The following is a 19366-nucleotide window of genomic DNA, read 5'->3' as shown; positions in this document are numbered from 1 at the left end:
TGTGTTGATAAACCCATACTTGAAGCTGATGAAGTAAACTTTAAAGTTTACTTTCTAAAGATCAAACTTTGGTTTGAATCTTTAAAGTATGAACAACCATGAACCTTTTCTTGTTTATCTAAGTTTACTTCTTCAATTTATGCACTTTAATTTCATGTAGTTAGTTTATATGGTCAAGTACTACAAGTTAGTCTTGATCTCATATCTCTTGAACAAATTAAGTTAACCTTGGAAGTTCAAGAACACACAAACAAGTTTTCTTTAAATATAACTTTGGATCTAGACTTTTGAGTCTTGGATCTTCAAGATCAAACTAAGAACTATGTTCTACTACTTATGATCTTGATTAGTTAGTTAACTTTCAAATTTATAGTTCATGTATGTGTTAGATCTAAGACTTTGATGTAACTTTGGTTCATCAAACTTCATACAACTCTTAAGTGAGTTGTGCTTCATGTCTTAGACTTGCACTAGGGTTATGATGGTCAAGACTTGGTTAAGATGATGTAGATACATCAATGAGTTGTACACTTGAAGCTATATGCATCAAGGATGAGAACCATGATGAACATCAAGCACCAAGACCACCGGAACCCTTTTAAACTCACTGTTCTGTCCAAAACCTACTGACCTGATGCTTCTGGAACAGACCAATAGACCTGGGCTGTTCTAACATTGATTTTTAGATAGAACTTTTCGAGTAGATAACTTTTCATATAGGACTCATCTTAATCCGAGTTACGGTTTAGGATTTATGGCCCTCCGATCGTTACTATGTCCTTTAACGTTGTGCAGAAATGTCTGACCTACTCGCACTTAGACCGTCGCCACGGTCAAACCAAGACGAGTTTGCTTCTGTAAATTTTACCACACTTAAGGGACTCATAGACGGAGCCATGGCCACTGGTCTCACCCTAATTCAGTAATGGTAGATTCCGTGGTGACTGACTGAAATCAGACTTTGTTGAAAACTACTTTCATAAATGAAACTTACTTTACACCTTTTGTTTGATGATGAATGATGATGACCCTTAAGTCCTTAATTACATACTTTTAAACCTATTAAGACTATTTACTGACTTAGTACTATTTGACTTAGGTTGAGGACTTCAGACCATTTACTTGCACACCTTTCCCGACTACTACTTTACCGCTACATATCATTGTGAGTTATAGCATTCCCTTTTTTCTTTAACTTATTTTGGGAACTGAGAATACATGCAGATTTTATATTTTACATACTAGGCACGAGTACTTAAACTTATATATGTGTGGGTTATATAACGGCAGAAACATTCCCTTTAGCTCGGTAACGTTTAATCATTGGTTTTTGAACCGTGAACGCGAATCTTAGATATGGATCCATAGGGTTTGACATCCCCACTCAGGCTAGTAGCGCTAGCATTTAACGAGTGTTTAATACTTCGTAGACATACGCACTTTCCAAGTGTACTTTCAGGGGGTATAAACGTTAAGTTAGTTACCAAGTGCCCACGGTTAACATATACTTTATCATACTGTTTTGAAACGCTCTTTGTAGCACTGAAATCTCGTGGCCTACCTTACATACTGTTATACTTAAACTATAGCTCACCAACCTTTGTGTTGACGTTTTTAAGCATGTATTTCTCAGGTGCTTGAGGTTGCTTCCGCTGTGTACTAGTCATGCTGTAGAACCCGCTGCTTAGAGTTGTTATCGCATGACTACTTATCTTGCATTCAAACTTATTTACTTTTGAAACTATGTTATGTAACGACCTTTGGGGTTACGTACACTTATTTATTTGCTTCTACTTAGTGAAGCAGGTTTTTGTAATGTAAAACATTTGATGTCGGGTATGACATCACCTTTTTATCGTGAATGCAACTTCTTTAATTACAGCATATAGTACTTAACCTTGTAATGATCCTGTTGTTGATGATTCGTACACGATGGTTTTGTACGGGGCATCACAGTTGATGCGGCTGGTAAAATAGATCAAGCTTGTAAATCGTGTACTATTCCGATCAGGGTTTTATTTCATCATTTCTATTCGCTCACTCATCTAGTTTATAATTAGAACTAGAATAAGTAATCTCTAAAACTTTTAGAAACTACATATTCTCTGCAGAATATTTCTTCGATGAAGTTATGAATCAATACTTCATCGTTTGTTGTTGTTGGTATTCCTTGGTATCTATGGTGCGTATGATGTTGATGTTCGAATTGCAGATTGTGATGTTGAGGTGTGTGATGCGGACGTTGTTGTTGGTGGTGGTAATGGTACTGTTGGTGTAGATGATGGTGGTACTGTTGATGCCGGTGATGCTGCTGGTGCTTGTAATCTTTGCACCATATTCTCCAAAGCCATTACCCGAGCGCGAAGCTCGTTGACTTCTTCTACTACACCAGGATGGTTCGCAGTTTGGACGAGCAGATGAATAAGATCCAGAATTTGAGATAGTATATAATCATGACGAGATACTCTGGAGATGAGAGAGAAAATGATGTCTCGAACAGGTTCGCTGGTAAGTGCTTCAGGTTCTTCGCCAAGAGGGAAATATGGTGGATGGAAGGGATCACCTTCTTCTTGTCTCCAATGACTAAGCAGGCTACGAATCCATCCCCAATTCATACAGAATAGGTGATGGCTGATTGGTTGACCCATTCCGGTTACACTATCTTCGGAGTTCAGGTGAATATCCATATCGGAATAGCTGTCAGAGTATAAGGAATTTGACCTAGATACAGGATCCATTTTGTGTAATCAGGGAAATCATTTTTGATGTGAAATAGATTATAGGACTTAGATTTGGTATTCTTCAATACTTAATTTACATATGTATATATAATACCAAAATCCCATAAATTACGGAGAAATTTTCGAAAGATGTCAGGAAAATTTTAAAGTAACAGATACGCTAAGATATGAATTTTGTCGATACACTATCTATGCAGTAAATGCAGTAAGACATGTCTAGACTTAGGAATGATAAGCAAGTAATTTCTGACAATAAATGGTAAGCAAAACTCGGTAAAAATAGATACGGTCATAGTCCAGACTCACTAATGCATCCTAACAATTACCAGTTAAACACACTAATGCAAATTCTGGTTCCCTATGACCTCAAGCTCTGATACCAACTGTGATGACCCGTCCAAATACATTTGGATGAATACATCATTCATTGATTTCATAGTGAGGTTTTGACCTCTATTTGATACGTTTTGTAAACATTGCATTCTTTTGAAAAGGTACACCATAAATGAATATATAAATCCAATGTTTTCGACGTCTGATGATTTCTACGTATTGATAATCATTGTATATAATAGTTTCTAACAATACATCCGTTGAAAATACAGTCAAATAAGATACATGGTGATGATTTTGTGAATGCAAAGTTTTCTCGAATAAAGCATGTATGACTCCATGCACATAGCTTGTATAACGTATAAGCAAACAGCGAAAGACTTCTAGGAACCTGAGAATAAACATGCTTAAAAGTGTCAACACAAAGGATGGTGAGTTCATAGTTTTAATGTTGCACATAATCTGTATATAAAGGTGGATCACAAGATTTCAGTTGTTTCATCCAGAAACGTTTATCAAAATATTCTACGAAATTGAGCACCCTGGTGACTAAACTTTAACGTCTATATAATAAGTACCCCTGTTTTAACATACATGTAACCAACATGTACAATACACGCAATCCAACGTGTACTAAACTCAAATAGCATACGTCTGTTTTATAGTTCAGGCTAGGATTTCTATACCTGGAACAGACAGGGATCTCAAGCCCTATGGATCCATATACAACTACTCGCGCCCACCAGTTCTTATAACTGGCAGTTACTAGTTACCAAAGCAAAGGGATTTTTGGTTCAAACTCAGTGTAGAATTTAGTATGTGTACTTGTATCCATTGCGTTTAAAATAAAGTGCATGTATTCTCAGCCCAAAAATATAGATTGCAAAAGCATTTAAAAAGGGATCTATAAACTAACCTTAGCAGCACATAAGGTCATTCACCGAAATGTGACCGAAACTCGGAATGCAAAATAACCGTAGATCTCAACCTAGAGAACATATGTTGGTTAATACATGTCTAACAAGCTAGTTCATGTCATAGTGTATCACAATCCTAATGCTGGAGATCGACATGCAAAAGTTACCAAAAGTCATCTCAAAAGTCAACCTGACCCAATATGATCTTTAAATCTATACATGTTTATTATCATAGTATAAGTCTTAATAATTGAACGAATTTATAGTTTATCAAACTTAAAATATTATTTATTTCAGGAGCTATATTATATTTGAATTATCATGGCAATCAAAAATATTTTATTATTTCACATAGCTTTCTAATACTTGTAAAATCAGATTATAGTGTTTATAAAGCTTTAAAACATGATAAGATAGTCAACTTTGATAACTGTTCAACAAAACGAGACGTGCCTTATATAGAAATTCATTTACTCGATAAGTAATATCTAAAAATCCAATTTATCAATCTCATAGACAAGTTGTTTAAATATTAATTTACAGTTTCAAACACAATTTCAATTAACGTCAAATATTATTCAGTTGACCATATCTTTTAATCTGTTCATCGAAATCACGCGATTTCTAAATGAAAGGTTAATAATTTTTCGCCAGCTTTTCAAAAACATGCATATCATATACTTTATATCAGTAGCATATGTATCAAATTCGTGATTCATCATAAACTATCTAATGACAAAATTAAAGCATACAAGCATGCATAAACATATATACTCGAGCACTAGACATGTATACACTATTAATATATAAAAGATAAGATATGAATGTTCACGTATCAATATTGTGATTTAATATTGTAGGAAAGTACGTAGACGCAACGGAGATGATAAATACTAGTTTGACTCACGAACAATACCCTCGAACCATACCCATAACATCCATAGCTATAACCCATATTTTCCTTAGCTCTATCCCGCTTGAAAAACCCGTTTTGAGATAATTAGTTCATGAACTCGTCGTAGTATTTTATGTACATACTTAATAATACTTATATTAAGAATAAGATTAATAATAATTATGTTTATCTTAATAATAATAATAATAATAATAATAATAATATAAATATAATTAATAAATATCATACGGAGAGTGATATGTGTTTATGTGTGTGTGATTGAAGTCAGAACTCGCGAGCTTTATAGATGTGGCCTGGAACTGAACCCCATGCGATCGCATGGGTTTTATGCCCATTTGCCATGTGATCGCATGGCCAGCTGGTACGCACCCAATATGTTTTATTTTCTTGTTCGTCAACATATTTTTCACTGTAGCAAATAGTGTTTCACTGTAGCAAATAGTGTTTTACTATAGCAAAGTCATTTTTACTGTAACAAATAGTGATTTTCGAAAACACTGTAGCAAAATGAATTTTACTGTAGTAAATAGTGATTTTCGAAAACACTGTAGCTTTTCGGGTACTGTAGCAATTCAAAAATACTGTAGTAAATTAGTGTTTTACTTGTTCATCTTAAACGTTTTAGTTAACTTATCTAAATATCAATCGAATCAATAAACGAATGTTACTATCGTTTACTAAATAACTTGAAATTATGTATATGTATATATCTTTATTTAATATACATAAATCAGTTTTTAAATACACATTGCAAGTTATTTATGAATAATTAATATTCCAAGTTATTGTGTGTGTGTATATATATATATATATATATATATATATATATATATATATATATATATATATATATATATATATATATCTATTTACAAATAGATGTTCGTGAATCATCGGTCAATAGTCAAAGGTTAACTGAATATATAACATTAGTTCAAAAAGTTTGAGAACAAATATTACAGACTTTGCTTATCGTGTCGAAATTATATAAAGATTAAGTTTAAATTTGGTCGAAAATTTCCGGGTTGTCATACATTTCAACACACACTCAATTTTTTTCACTTTATATTTTCAAGCTTTTTAGTTAGTTTTTAGTAGTAGCTAGCTTAGCTTTTATTTTCCGGAGGATATCCCGGCGAGTCCCTGCGATCTCGGGTAGATTTCTTTAGCCTTTTCAGGTTTTTATCCAAAACGCTTGTATTTTGTATTAAACACGTTTTGTTACCATTTATGTTTAATAATGTGTTCTGATATTACCATGTTAACTTAATTTATCTGTATGTTGCTATAACAACCCTCACATTTCCATACTTGAATTGACTAATTTTCTCTTAGGGTTGTTATCCATACTTAATATATGATTAAATTCGACGTTGATTAAATATTTTTTTTTTGTCAACACGTTTTGTTAACTAAAGTTTATACTAATTATATAAAATAACTTTAGTTAATATTAATATTAATGTGTATTTTATATAAAACTATATGTAACATAATTATTAATTAAATGATAAGTTATTTTAATCAATATTTATATTTTTAGCTTATAAAAAAAGAAATAAGATTTTTTTTAAATTAAATAATGAGCCCATGAATTTTGACAAAATATTTTCAAAAACAAAAACTTATTAAAAACATTTTTAACATGTTTTTATTTTTTTTTGTCAAAATTAGCACCTTTATTTTATTTTATTTTTTTTCTTTTCACCAACCATTTTTACCTATAAATACATGACTCCTCATTCATTTTTTCTTGCCAAAAACAAAAACTTAAGTTATTCTCTCAAAACCTTGAAGAAAATTTGAGGTACTTTCTATTTTTATTATTTTTTTAATATTATCGATTATATTTATATTTATTGTATATTCTTTGTAAAATTTGAAATTAATTATGTTTATATGTTATAATTAGTATTATAAGTATTATGATGTATAAAAATAATTTTGATAATTTATGGAATATTATTTATAATTAAATACGAATTATGTAGTATTTAAACGTAAAAACAATGTAAATTTCGTAATAATATTTTTAAGCAAAAAAATAAAATATATATAATTTTTTCTGAGTTTATAAACCTTATGTAGATCTGCAAAAATTATAAAAATAATTAATTGGGTTGAATTGGTAATTATTATATAATTAAACTCTATTATTATGTAATTCGAAGGTAAATTAAGAATAAATATAAAATAATAAAAAATATTTTTTAAAATTTTTTTTTCTGCAGGTTATTAGACTTATAGTAACTTATAAAAATTATAAAAATAATTTTTTGGGTTTATTTATTAATTATGTAGATTTAAACTTGTTTTATGAATAAATTAAGGGTAAAATCAAAAATAAATACAAAAATATAATAAAAACGTTTTCTTAACTTTTTATACTAATCTATATGCTTAACTAAGACTATAAAAATTATGTATATAATTTTTAGATATTTAATTAATTATTTAGACATTTTTGGATAATGTTCGATTAATAAAACAGTATTATTTTTGAAGTAATTTAGGTATTTATTTAAAGGTAATTATATTTGATATATATAATACATACTAAGATATAATAACTAAATATTAAATAATACTTAGGTTATATTATCACATATATAATTATTAAGTACATTAATAATTCGTTGTGTGTATACATCTATAACGTGAAGGTTATAATTAAAAGATAACGTGCACTTTATACGAACCTCACCGCTACTTATGGCCTAGGGTGGTATTAACCTAGATCTATCATTTGATACATTTAATCAAGACATAAATAAAGACGGATGAATGAATTACCATTTTTTCGAAGTGGTTAAGTCTTTAGAACAAAAACAGACGCTTGATTAAGTTTGCAAAGTAATTAGGGCTTGACCCGTTGACCTATTTATAGTGTCAGATTTTCTAACCTTAATCACATGTCCGTTTTTCTCAAGCCCATTAACCATGTCCGTAATTTAAGCCAATTTAGGCAAAACATTTGGACTTTTGGTCATGTCCGTTTACCCTTTTAAGATTATATGTCTGATTTTCAAACATGTCCATTTATCAACTTTTGGGACTGTCCGTTTTTGAAACCAAAAGTGGACACCCACCAAAAACGGACACTTTACTAAAAAAAATATTATTTTTCAAAAAATTGAAAATTTTTTTGGTCTTTATACAATTTTCAAATTTTTATCATTTTTCACATGAATTCATACTTTTCCAATCTTAGTACAAAATTTTGATATCTTTGAAAGTCGGGTTGCATACTGAGGTCCATACAAGTCATAGTGAATTTTGATCATTTTAAAAGGAAATGTTTTTGATTTTTCACTAACTTTCACACATTTTCTTTTTGTTCAACCTTATTGGTCTTTTTCTCCCCCTCAAACTTTGATTACTTCGGTAAGTAAACAGAGTTAGACTTTTCTCCCCTTGTAAAAACAAGTTAACTCCCCCTTGAAAATATATATATATTATGTGTTGATGGTTACCTTCCATAATATAACAAATCAAAGCATGAAAGGGTTTACTAATTCAAATTAGACAACAAAAATTTTTGATCGTTCACATTCATCGTATTCATAAGTCTAAGTGTACCTATAAAAGAAAAGTATGTACTCCCCCTAGAAAGATAGGTATTTAATCCCCCTAGAAATATGATTATGTTTCTCCCCCAAGAAATATGAACCAATTAAGTTTCCCTTTCAAGATTGTATGGCATTCTCCTTAAAAGCATATTTTTCTCCTTAAAAATGTTTCTACCAATCTACAAGACTTACGTAGTGAAGGAATCAAGCATTATACACTGATAATGCCAAAATCATACATGTTTATTGTCGTCAATTCGATCTAATTCTGTATCTATTTGTATGTATTTGTTGTACTTAAGCATTGTAATTCATGTACATTTGTAAAAGTCCATTGTGATTGAATAAACGAAGACCAACAACGAAAACAAAGTTAAAACAAAGATTGAACATGTAAAACATTCTGAAACTACTGAAACAGGTCCGAATGCGGTGCATCTATCTTAGATGCGGCGCATCTATGCACAAAATAAATCCCGACAGTTTCAGATGCGGAGCATTAGGAATTCTGGCACATCCAAGCCAGATGCAGTGCATCTGTACCAGATGCGGAGCATCTGTCCCCCTGCTAACAGTTTTGAGTGCCAAAACGAGCTGGATTACACTAGCCTTAAAGGGATGCGGCGCATCCTAAAGAGATGCGGCGCATCTGGTCACTTTCTAGCCAAAATACCTAACTTTTGAGCCTATTTAAGGAAGGCTTTGGTTACATATTGAAGACACCTTCACTATTACATTCTCTCTCAGTTCTAGTACGATTTTCAAGGCTCTAGGAAGGTTATAGGGTCAATCTCCATTCTTTCAACATCAAAATTAAGCTAGGATTATTCATCGCAATCGATATTATCGTTTTTATATCTTTTATACATGAATTCATATTGTATTTACTGTTTCATTAGTTCTACTATGATTATGTTTGGCTAAAAGCCTTGTGTGTTTATTTCAATGTAAGATTTATGGCTTGGGATTGTTCTATATTTCGATGTTATGATAGTCACATATATGTTTGATTGATTAAATTACCTAGTCCAACCAAAAGAACCATAGTTATGATTGTTAGTTTCTCACTTCAATTACATTAATAGTATATAATTAATGTAAGTTAACTTGGTGAACAATTTATTCTTCAATACACCTAGTAATCTAGACGGTTAGATACATAAGCTTAAGTGATTTCGTTATGTGTTTAATCCGGTAATTGAACAAGTTTCAAAGCAACATAGTCATGAAATTACCTCAAGTGATTGTTGTAGTTTAGGTTTTATGTGAGTTTAACTGGGTTGGGTCTAGTTAGTTAAATCAATCTAAATCACCATGTTCTTTCGAGAAATTCATTGTTGTAACCATTTTATATCCTAGTTCAATTATACGAGTTGTGACCTGATTTATGTGAGTTTACCATTGGCTATAACTTGTACTTCAACACCTAGTGATCTAGTCATCTATATGTGAGTATAGGATGATAATTGAATGATATTTAGGTTTTACAATCGTGTAGTCAACTTAGAGTGATCTTAGTAAACTAGGTTTTATGTGAATTTAACCAAGAAAGAATCCTGTTGATTAAACATAGTTCTTAAGTTTATAGAAATTGTGAAATTAATATAAAATCCTCTATTGTAACTATCACATAATGGTTTTAATTATAAAAGAACAATCCTTGTCATTTATCAAGCATAGAAGTAAACACCGCATTCTCATTCTTGTTATTGATTATATTTATTTACTGTTTTGTTAACAGAAATTCAACTTCAAATACAAACCCCCCTTTTAGAATAATTAATCGTGGTAAAGTCATTAAAACAAACTTCTCCCTGTGGATCGAACTGGTCAATTTACTTACTAGTTACTACATGATCGGGTTTAGATGCCTGTATTATGTGTTAATTATTGAGCATATTGTCTACATTTTAAAAGTTACGTCTTGACACATCAACTTTTTGGCGCCGCTACCGGGGAGCGGTTTTGTTAAAAGATTTTAATAAACTTTGAATTATTCGATCCTTTTGTAGGAATTCAATTCCTAGAAAAGTTACTTTTTATTGTAAGCTTGTGTTTTTGCAATTGGTTTGTTTGTGGTGTTGTGATTGCAGGATATGTATTAATGCATGAATCTACGTTCTTTCAACTCTAATTTAATTCCTTCATATCCTGAACCTGAAAGAAAACTTCACAAATGCTTAAGAGCTCAAGAAGTAGAGTCTCTTGCTCAGGGTTTAGAATCACTTTCATAGATTCTAACTCTGAACCAGTTATTCAACCAATCATAGAGCCAGTTATTAAAGAAGAGGAAGAGATGGCTGCTACAAATCAAACTATGGATGCATTAATGAAGGCAACAAGAACAGGTCATGGCCACGCAATTATTCAACCCACGATGACTGACGGCTTTGAAATAAAGGGTCAATTTCTCCACATGGTGACTAGTACATGCCAATTTGGTGGAGCTCCGAATGAGGATGCTAACGAGCATCTTCGTAAGTTTGTAAGCATTTGCAAGCTATTCAAGATCAAGGATGTCACCGATGATGTCGCATGTTTAAAAATCTTTCCATGGTCATTAAAGGATGATGCAAGAGATTGGTTAGACTCGTTACCAGAAGGTTATATCAAAGATTGGAATGATATGATGGATAAGTTTTTGTCAGAATTCTTCCCTGCCTCAAAAGCAGAAAAGTTACAAAGTGATATAAATCACTTTCAGCAAAAGCCTAATGAGACTCTTTATGAAGCTTCGACCCGATTCAATAAAATACTTAGAGTATGTCCTCAACATGGGTTGAATACATTCTAAAAGGTCCAAATATTCTATAAAAGAGTCAATGTGGCTACTCGAAACGATATTGATGTTGCAGCAGGAGGTTCAATCATGAAAAAAACACCCGAAGAAGCTCACACAATCATTGCCAATATAGTAGCACATTCTCATAATTGGCATCAAGAGATGGAGTTCTTTAGATCAACCATGGTTGCTAGTATTGAAAGCAACGATGAAATCGCTGCTTTAAAAGTTCAATTGGAAAATCAAGGAAGGCAAATTGAGAAGATGACAAAAGAAATGCATGCTATCAAGGTAGGGTGTGAATTATGCCAAGGTCCCCATCTTACTAGAGATTGTGATCAAACAACAATGGAAGAGCAAGCAAATTTCTTAGGTTTCTTGCGAAAAGGTGAAATGAATTTTGACGACTTTCCGGTGGTTGAAGCAATGAATCGGAAATATCCTCCTATCAACAGTTATCATATAGGAGGACCTTCAGGTTCAAACAATAATAATTACCAAGGAGGAAATTCAGGTTACCAAAATAATTGGAATTTCTCAAATCAAAATCAGAGAAATGCACCACCAGGTTACAATCACCTAAACAACCGTAATCAACCTCCAAGAAATTACCAAAATAATTTCCAACACAATCAACCACAACCACAACCACAAGCACATGTACAACTACAACCCGAGAAGAAATCCGGTTTAGAAGATCTTTTGAGAGATTTTATTGTTAAACACGAGCAAAATGCGGAACTTCAAACTCAGCAAATTCGAACTCAACAAGCTACGATTCAGAATTTAGAAAGAGATGTTGGAAGGATGTCACAGTTATTGGCAGAGAGACCACCGGGCGCTCTCCCCTCAAATATTCAAGTGAATCCCAACAACAATCAAACAAGGAATGAGCATGTAAATGCTATAACTACTAGAAGTGGTTTAATTATTAACCTGGAGACCCGTAAGTCCCCGGAAGTTCCTTTATCTCCTTCTGTTTTACAGATACCCGTTGATGTAGATGAGCATGTTGAAAAAGAACAAGAGAAAGATGATCCATCAGAGGTCATATCGAAGAAAAGTGAAGAACCACCAGTGAAGGTGTACAAGGCACCTATTCCATACCTAAAAGCATTGAAGAAAGACAGACTCGCGAGCCAATATCAGAAATTGGTGGATATGATCAAGCAAATCAGCATTAACATGCCACTCGCAGAGGTTCTTAAGGGTATGCCCCATTACGGGAAGTTTTTGAATGATCTCATATCCTCGAATGGTAAATACCACGAAGTTTCTGCCACATTCCTCCATGAGGAGTGTTCAGCCATCTTGAAAAAGCAAAATGTACCTCCAAAATTGGGAGACCCGAGTAGTTTTATCATACCATGTATGATGGGTGATTCGGTAGTGTACGATGCACTAGCCGATCTAGGTGCAAGTGTTAACCTAATGTCTTACTCGTTATATTTAAAACTTGACTTAGGAGACTTGAAACCAACCCAGATGGGTATTCGAGTAGCAAACCAATCATTTGATACTCCCATAGGTATAGCTGAGGATATTCTTGTAAAAGTTGGCTCACTTATCTTTCCCGTCGACTTTGTTATTCTAGAAATGCAAGAGGACATAAAAGTTCCTATCATTTTAGGACGTCCTTTCCTTAACACCGCAGATGCTATCATTAATGTCCAAAAAGAACAATTAAGTCTAGGTGTGGGAAACGATAGAATAATTTATCACATTGACAAAGCCATGAAATGACACACTTCCACCGATGACTCTTGTTTTCAAATTGATGTTATAAATCTTTGTGTTAAGGATGAATTGCAGGTGCTACTTGAAATTGATACCTCGGGGTTTGCCCCTGTAAGTGAAAGTGAATATTTCAATATTGATGAAGATTTTGATGAGTTGATGAAGGTGGTCACGGATGATGAGACCGTAGAAGAAGGAATTCCCAAGGAAGAGGAATCATTTGAAGATATCGAAAATAAAGATAGATTCCGTATAAAGAATTCCTTGGAAGAACCACCCGTACTAGAGCTTAAGGAGCTACCCAAACACTTGGAGTATGCTTATCTCAAAGGTACATCTCAATTACCGGTATTTATTGCTTCACATCTTTCTGGTAACGAGAAGGATAGGTTAATCTCTGTTTTGAAAACCCATAAAAAGGCTATAGCCTAGAAAACGATCGACATTCCAGGGATAAACCCGTCTTATTGTATACATAAAATTCTCCTTGAGAATGACTTCAAACCAGTAGTACAAAGACAACGTAGGCTAAATCCCAACATGAAAGAGGTTGTTAAAAAGGAGGTAGTCAAGCTTCTTGACGTCGGGTTAATCTACCCCATCTTCGATAGTCCTTGGGTTAGTCCAGTATAAGTAGTACCCAAAAAGGGGGTACAACCGTTATTTTAAATGAAAAGGACGAACTCGTTCCAACTAGAACGGTTACCGGCTGGAGAGTCTGTATTGATTACAGACGTCTTAATGATGCCACTAGAAAGGATCATTCCCGTTGCCTTTTATTGATCAAATGATTGAACGATTAGCGGGGAAAGAATATTATTGCTTTCTAGATGGTTTCTCCGGTTACTTTCAAATTCCAGTTGATCCCAACGACCAAGAAAAGACCACATTCACTTGTCCTTTCGGTACCTTTGCCTATCGCCACATACCATTTGGTTTATGCAATGCACCCGGAACCTTTCAAAGGTGCATGATGGCAATTTTTGGTGATATGGTAGAGGATTATATGGAAGTCTTCATGGACGACTTTTTCGTGTTTGGAGACTCCTTTGAATCGTGTCTTTTTAACCTTGAACGTATACTTATCCGATGTGAGAAAGCAAACTTGGTCCTAAATTGGGAAAAATGCCAATTCATGGTGAAGGAGGGCATTGTACTTGGCCACAAGATATCTCGTGTGGGAATAGAGGTAGATAAAGCTAAAATTGAAGTTATTTCTAAGCTACCTATACCGTCGAATGTTAAGGCCATTAGAAGCTTTCTTGGTCACGCGGGATTCTATAGACGATTTATCAAAGATTTTTCTAAAATCGCCCTCCCAATGACCAAACTTCTTGAAAAGGATACTCCATTTGACTTTGATTCTAATTACGAGAATGCATTCTCCATTCTAAAGTCAAAACTCACACAAGCTCCCATTATCGTATCTCCGGATTGGAGTATGCCATTTGAGCTAATGTGTGATGCGAGCGACTATACCTTAGGTGCTATTTTAGGACAACGCCCCGATAATCATTTTCGTCCAATTTATTATGCGAGTAAAACTCTAACGGGAATTCAAATTAATTATACCACCACGGAAAAGGAGCTCCTGGCAGTTGTTTAACCTTTTGATAAATTTCGGTCATATTTGGTAATGTGCATAACCATTGTTTACACGGACCATTCGGCCCTTAGGTACTTATTCTCGAAACTAGTTGCAAAGCATCGTCTCATACGTTGGGTTCTTTTACTTCAAGAATTTGACATTGAGATACGTGACAAGAAAGGAGCCGAGAACCTGAATTAGATAAACTCGATGATACAATCATCAAGGACACATTTCCCGACGAATCATAATGAGAGTTGACAAGGAATCTGAAATCCCATGGTTTTCCCATTTTGCAAACTATCTTGCTTCAGGTATTCTTCAAAAAGGACTTTCCTATAAACAAAAGAAGAAATTCTTTGCGAATTTAAAGTCCTATTTCTGGGAACACCCCGACCTATTTTGTGTTGGTGCGGATCAAGTGATTCGCCGTTGTGTATACGAAAAAGAGGCTCAACAAATTCTTGAGCATTGCCATCAAGGGCCCACCGGCGGTCATTTCGGACCAAACCACACCGCAAGAAAAATCCTTGACTCGGGTTTTTATTAGCCCACGATCTTTAAAGATGCCCATAACTTCGTTCGGACTTGTAATGCATGCCAACGAATGGGCAACATCACGAAAAAGGATGAGATGCCTCAAACCGGCATCCAAGTTTGTGAAATCTTTGATATTTGGGGAATCGATTTTATAGGACCATTTCCAAGTTCTCATAAGTGCAAGTACATCTTAGTAGCCGTTGACTATGTGTCCAAATGAGCTGAAGTAAAAGCTTTGCCTACAAATGATGGTAGAGTGGTGGTAAACTTCTTAAAAAATCTCTTCTCGCACTTTGGAATTTCAAAGGCGCTCATATCCGATCGAGGAACACATTTTACCAACAACCTTCTTGAAAAGGTGTTGAAGAAGTATGGCATAACTCACCGTTTCTCTACTCCGTACCACCCGCAAACGAGTGGTCAAGTGGAGAACACGAATTGTGCCTTAAAACGTATACTTGAGAAGACAGTTGATAACAACCCTAAGATTTGGCAACGCAAGTTAGATGATGCATTGTGGGCTTTTAGGACTGCATTTAAAACATCAATCGGTACCACACCATTCAGACTTGTATATGGTAAAGCGTGCCATCTTCCAGTTGAAATGGAACATAGAGCATACTGGACGTTGAAGCTTTGTAATTTGGATATGGAAAAGGCTGGTGAAAACCGATCCCTGCAAATGCATGAATTGGAAGAATTAAGATTGGAAGCATAAGAGAATTCAAGCTCGTATAAGGAGAAAACAAAAAGATGGCATGATGCCCAACTAAAAGGAGTGAAAGAGTTTGAAACCGGTGACAAGGTTTTGGTTTTTAACTCACGATTTGAATTTTCTCCAGAAAAGTTGAAATCCCGATGGACGGGACCTTATTTGGTGAAACAAGCATTCCCATCAGGATATGTTGAATTGTTTGGAAACGGGAACACTTTTAAAGTGAATGGTCATCGATTGAAACTCTATTTTGATAGAGTTAACACCACGGTTCAAGATGACATCACTTTCTTCCCCAAGGCTAATTAGCTTGGGAAGGAGTCGCGTGAACGACTCGCTAATAAACTTCACAAATTGTAAATAGTCCCATTCGTGTGTCTTTTTTCTTAGCATTGATTGTTTTGAGTGATTTTTCGAGCTTTAGTATGACCCAAGTTGTTTAGGGACCTTCCGCAATGTTTAAAACGCAGAAAAACATCGAAAACTGGTGAAACGGGGCCAGATGCGCCGCATCTATGATGGATGCGCCGCATCTTAAGACAAGAAAAAGCTCGAATGTTTTAAATGCGCCGAGTTTGAGTCATGCGATGCATCTGCTTTAGATGCGCCGCATCTGAGCTAGATGCGCCGCATCTGCTCCAGATGCGCCGCATCTGTGTCTGAATGTTGTAATCTGCTTATTTTTATAGCACAAATACGGGATTTTATCCATTATTCTCATTTTTTTACCTACAACTCCGACTCCCATCTCATTTTCTCTCAAAACTTCCATCTCTAAACACTAAATCAACCGATTAATCCCATCTCTGAGCATCTAATCCATCTAACAACATGAGAAAGGTAAGATTACTCTTCATTTCTTCATGATTCTTGTGTTCTTCATTCTCAAATTCGGATTTAGCTTGTTCTAAGTGTGGGGATGTTTGAATCTTCATGTTTTTGGTCATTATATGCTTATATTATTGTTACTAATCCTTATTCATGCTCGAATTTCATGATTGATTGCTCAAATCTTTACTTTAGAAATTAGGGTTCTTCATGAATTTAGGGGTTTTGAATTTTTAACCATTAATTGATTACATTTAGATGTTTTGAAGTTTAATTACTAGCATACACTAGCAATTTGCCTTGAACCCTTGTTGAAACACATGATTTTGAATAAATTGAGAATTAGGGTTCTTGAATTGGGGATTTTGACTTTTGTTGACTTGTAAGTGTTCTAAGTGGAATTAAAGGAATTCATTGATTATGCTAAACTCATATATACCTTAACTTAGTGTTTGTTCGAATTGAAAGTATTATTTATGAAAGTTAAGAATATGCTTAGGATTTTTGATGAAATTGTTGACTTGAGTTGGCTTTAATGTGCTAAATGAATGAAAACCATTGATTGCATATTGTTTGACATGCTTATTGATGAATGCTAATGGTTCCATATATTTTTTTTGGTGAAACTAATTATGCTAGATATGATTGAACTTATGAAGTGATGTAGAGTCATGCTAGAAATATTTGTTGAGAATGAAACTAGTTCATACCATGTTAGGATATTGTTTAACATAAACTTTGAGATTTAATTTGAACTTAAGATATAACATATCTACATGGTTTTCGCTTGTGCAATATGAAAGATGTTTTTAATTTCTTTAATGCTAATCAACTTGGTTTGTTGTTTTGTTTGTTTGGTTTTGTTGTGTTTTTATGTAGACTAGAGCATCATCATCAAACCCAAGATCAAAAAAACAAAAGGGCCCGGCAGTTAGAGATCCGGACACAAGTGAGGAAGAAAATGTTGTTGAAGAAGAAGAAATGGACATAGACAACCAACAACTAAATGTCCATGGATTCACCACTCCAGATCCATGGATCAACATGGTTTTGAGGCATCCGGAATATCATGAATGGATGAAGACACTTTTGCATAAAGACGTATATCCGGGAAAATATATTGATTGGTCACCGTTGGAAGAAGCCGGTGAATTGCAAAATTTTTGTAACCTTTTTCGGGTAACATATCAAGGCCATCGAATACATGCATGGGAAAACTTGTTCCGAATGGAAGAAAAAGTGTACCCACTCTTAACCAAGGAATTCATTGGTTCACTAAGGGTTGATTATTCTTCGCCAACATCAAATACCTTTATGAGATTTCGGCTTGGAGGGAAAGACCGGACATTAACACTGCTACAATTTGTAAAGGCACTGGATATCTACGAAGGTTTGCCAAACCAATTGATGCAAACTTACTTTAATCAATGTATAGTCTATGTTTCCTCTTTTAATCATCAAGAAGCATGGGTGAACATGAGCCATAGCGCATATAATGCCAGCAAGCAGACTTGTATCAAGCTACTTACTTACGAGCATCGATGCGTCCAAAGGTTCATTTCAAGTACGATAAACTATCAAAAAGACAGTAGCGAAAAAGTTACAAACTTGGATATCTGGTACATCCACACGATAATGAATCACACCCATGTTCATATTCCATAAATGATTCTAACTTTCCTTCTCGAAGATAGAAAAAAGATTACACCAATTATGGGAGGGCAATATGTAACCAAAATTGTTGAACATTTTCGTGTAAATACAAGTAGGTTAGAAGAAACGCATGATTGCCTTTGATAAAGTAAGTTATACAAGGGCAAATATCTTGATGAGGGGGTCGAACAACCTTCTAACTAGGTATGTGGATCCCTAGTACAGGCAACCGCAATAACCACAACCGCAACCAGATCAACAGCCCCAAGTTGGTAGTAGTTCGGGTCCGGGAAACGATTGGGAAGCATACATGGAGCGCCAATTTTCAGCATTGCGTGTCCATCAAGATCAAAATGCTCAGAAGGTAATGGACTATTATGATGCAGGTAACCGGGATATACGACATCACATTGATGTGGAGAATGATAGAACTTGGTACACTCAAGCCGGGCAGCAAAATCAGCTTAACTGGATGCATGAACAGACCGTGTCATACGCTGCAGATCCCGCTAACTACTCCCCGTCTCCTTGGCCTGCATACGACCCATGGGTTCGAATGGGTGATCCATATCCTCCTCCTTATCCTCCAGCATACCCCCTCCTAATCAAGAAACTGCTATCATCCCTGCCAATCCGACTTATCAGGAGCACCATACCTCAGTTTTTCAGTATGACGACTCGCCAGTCCAAAACCAGGAAGAAGCTGGGTCGAGCAACTCTTTTTGGGGACTTTTCTCCAGTTGACGGGATGATTCGCGAAGTTGTTAAAGGTTTGATTGATGTTGGTTTGTTTTAAAAACAATTTATTTCATGTTTGGTGTGTAATAACTTGATGATATTTTGGATGTTTGTAATTTGAATAATTTCGTTAATTAAATGTGGGGTTTTTGATACATGAAGTACCACCCCATGTGTTTGTGTGAGATATTTGTTTGGTTTGTGATAGGTGAGCATTGTGCTAATTGCTGCAAATTTTCAAAGACTGGCAGTAAGTTCAGCACATACTTGATTAATGAATGAATTGTGGTAGCAAGAAGAGGATGATGT

The sequence above is a fragment of the Rutidosis leptorrhynchoides genome, chromosome 4 (assembly GCF_046630445.1).
Source record: "Rutidosis leptorrhynchoides isolate AG116_Rl617_1_P2 chromosome 4, CSIRO_AGI_Rlap_v1, whole genome shotgun sequence".
In the NCBI taxonomy this organism is placed as follows: domain Eukaryota; kingdom Viridiplantae; phylum Streptophyta; class Magnoliopsida; order Asterales; family Asteraceae; genus Rutidosis; species Rutidosis leptorrhynchoides.
Note: the sequence above shows the minus strand (reverse complement) of the source record.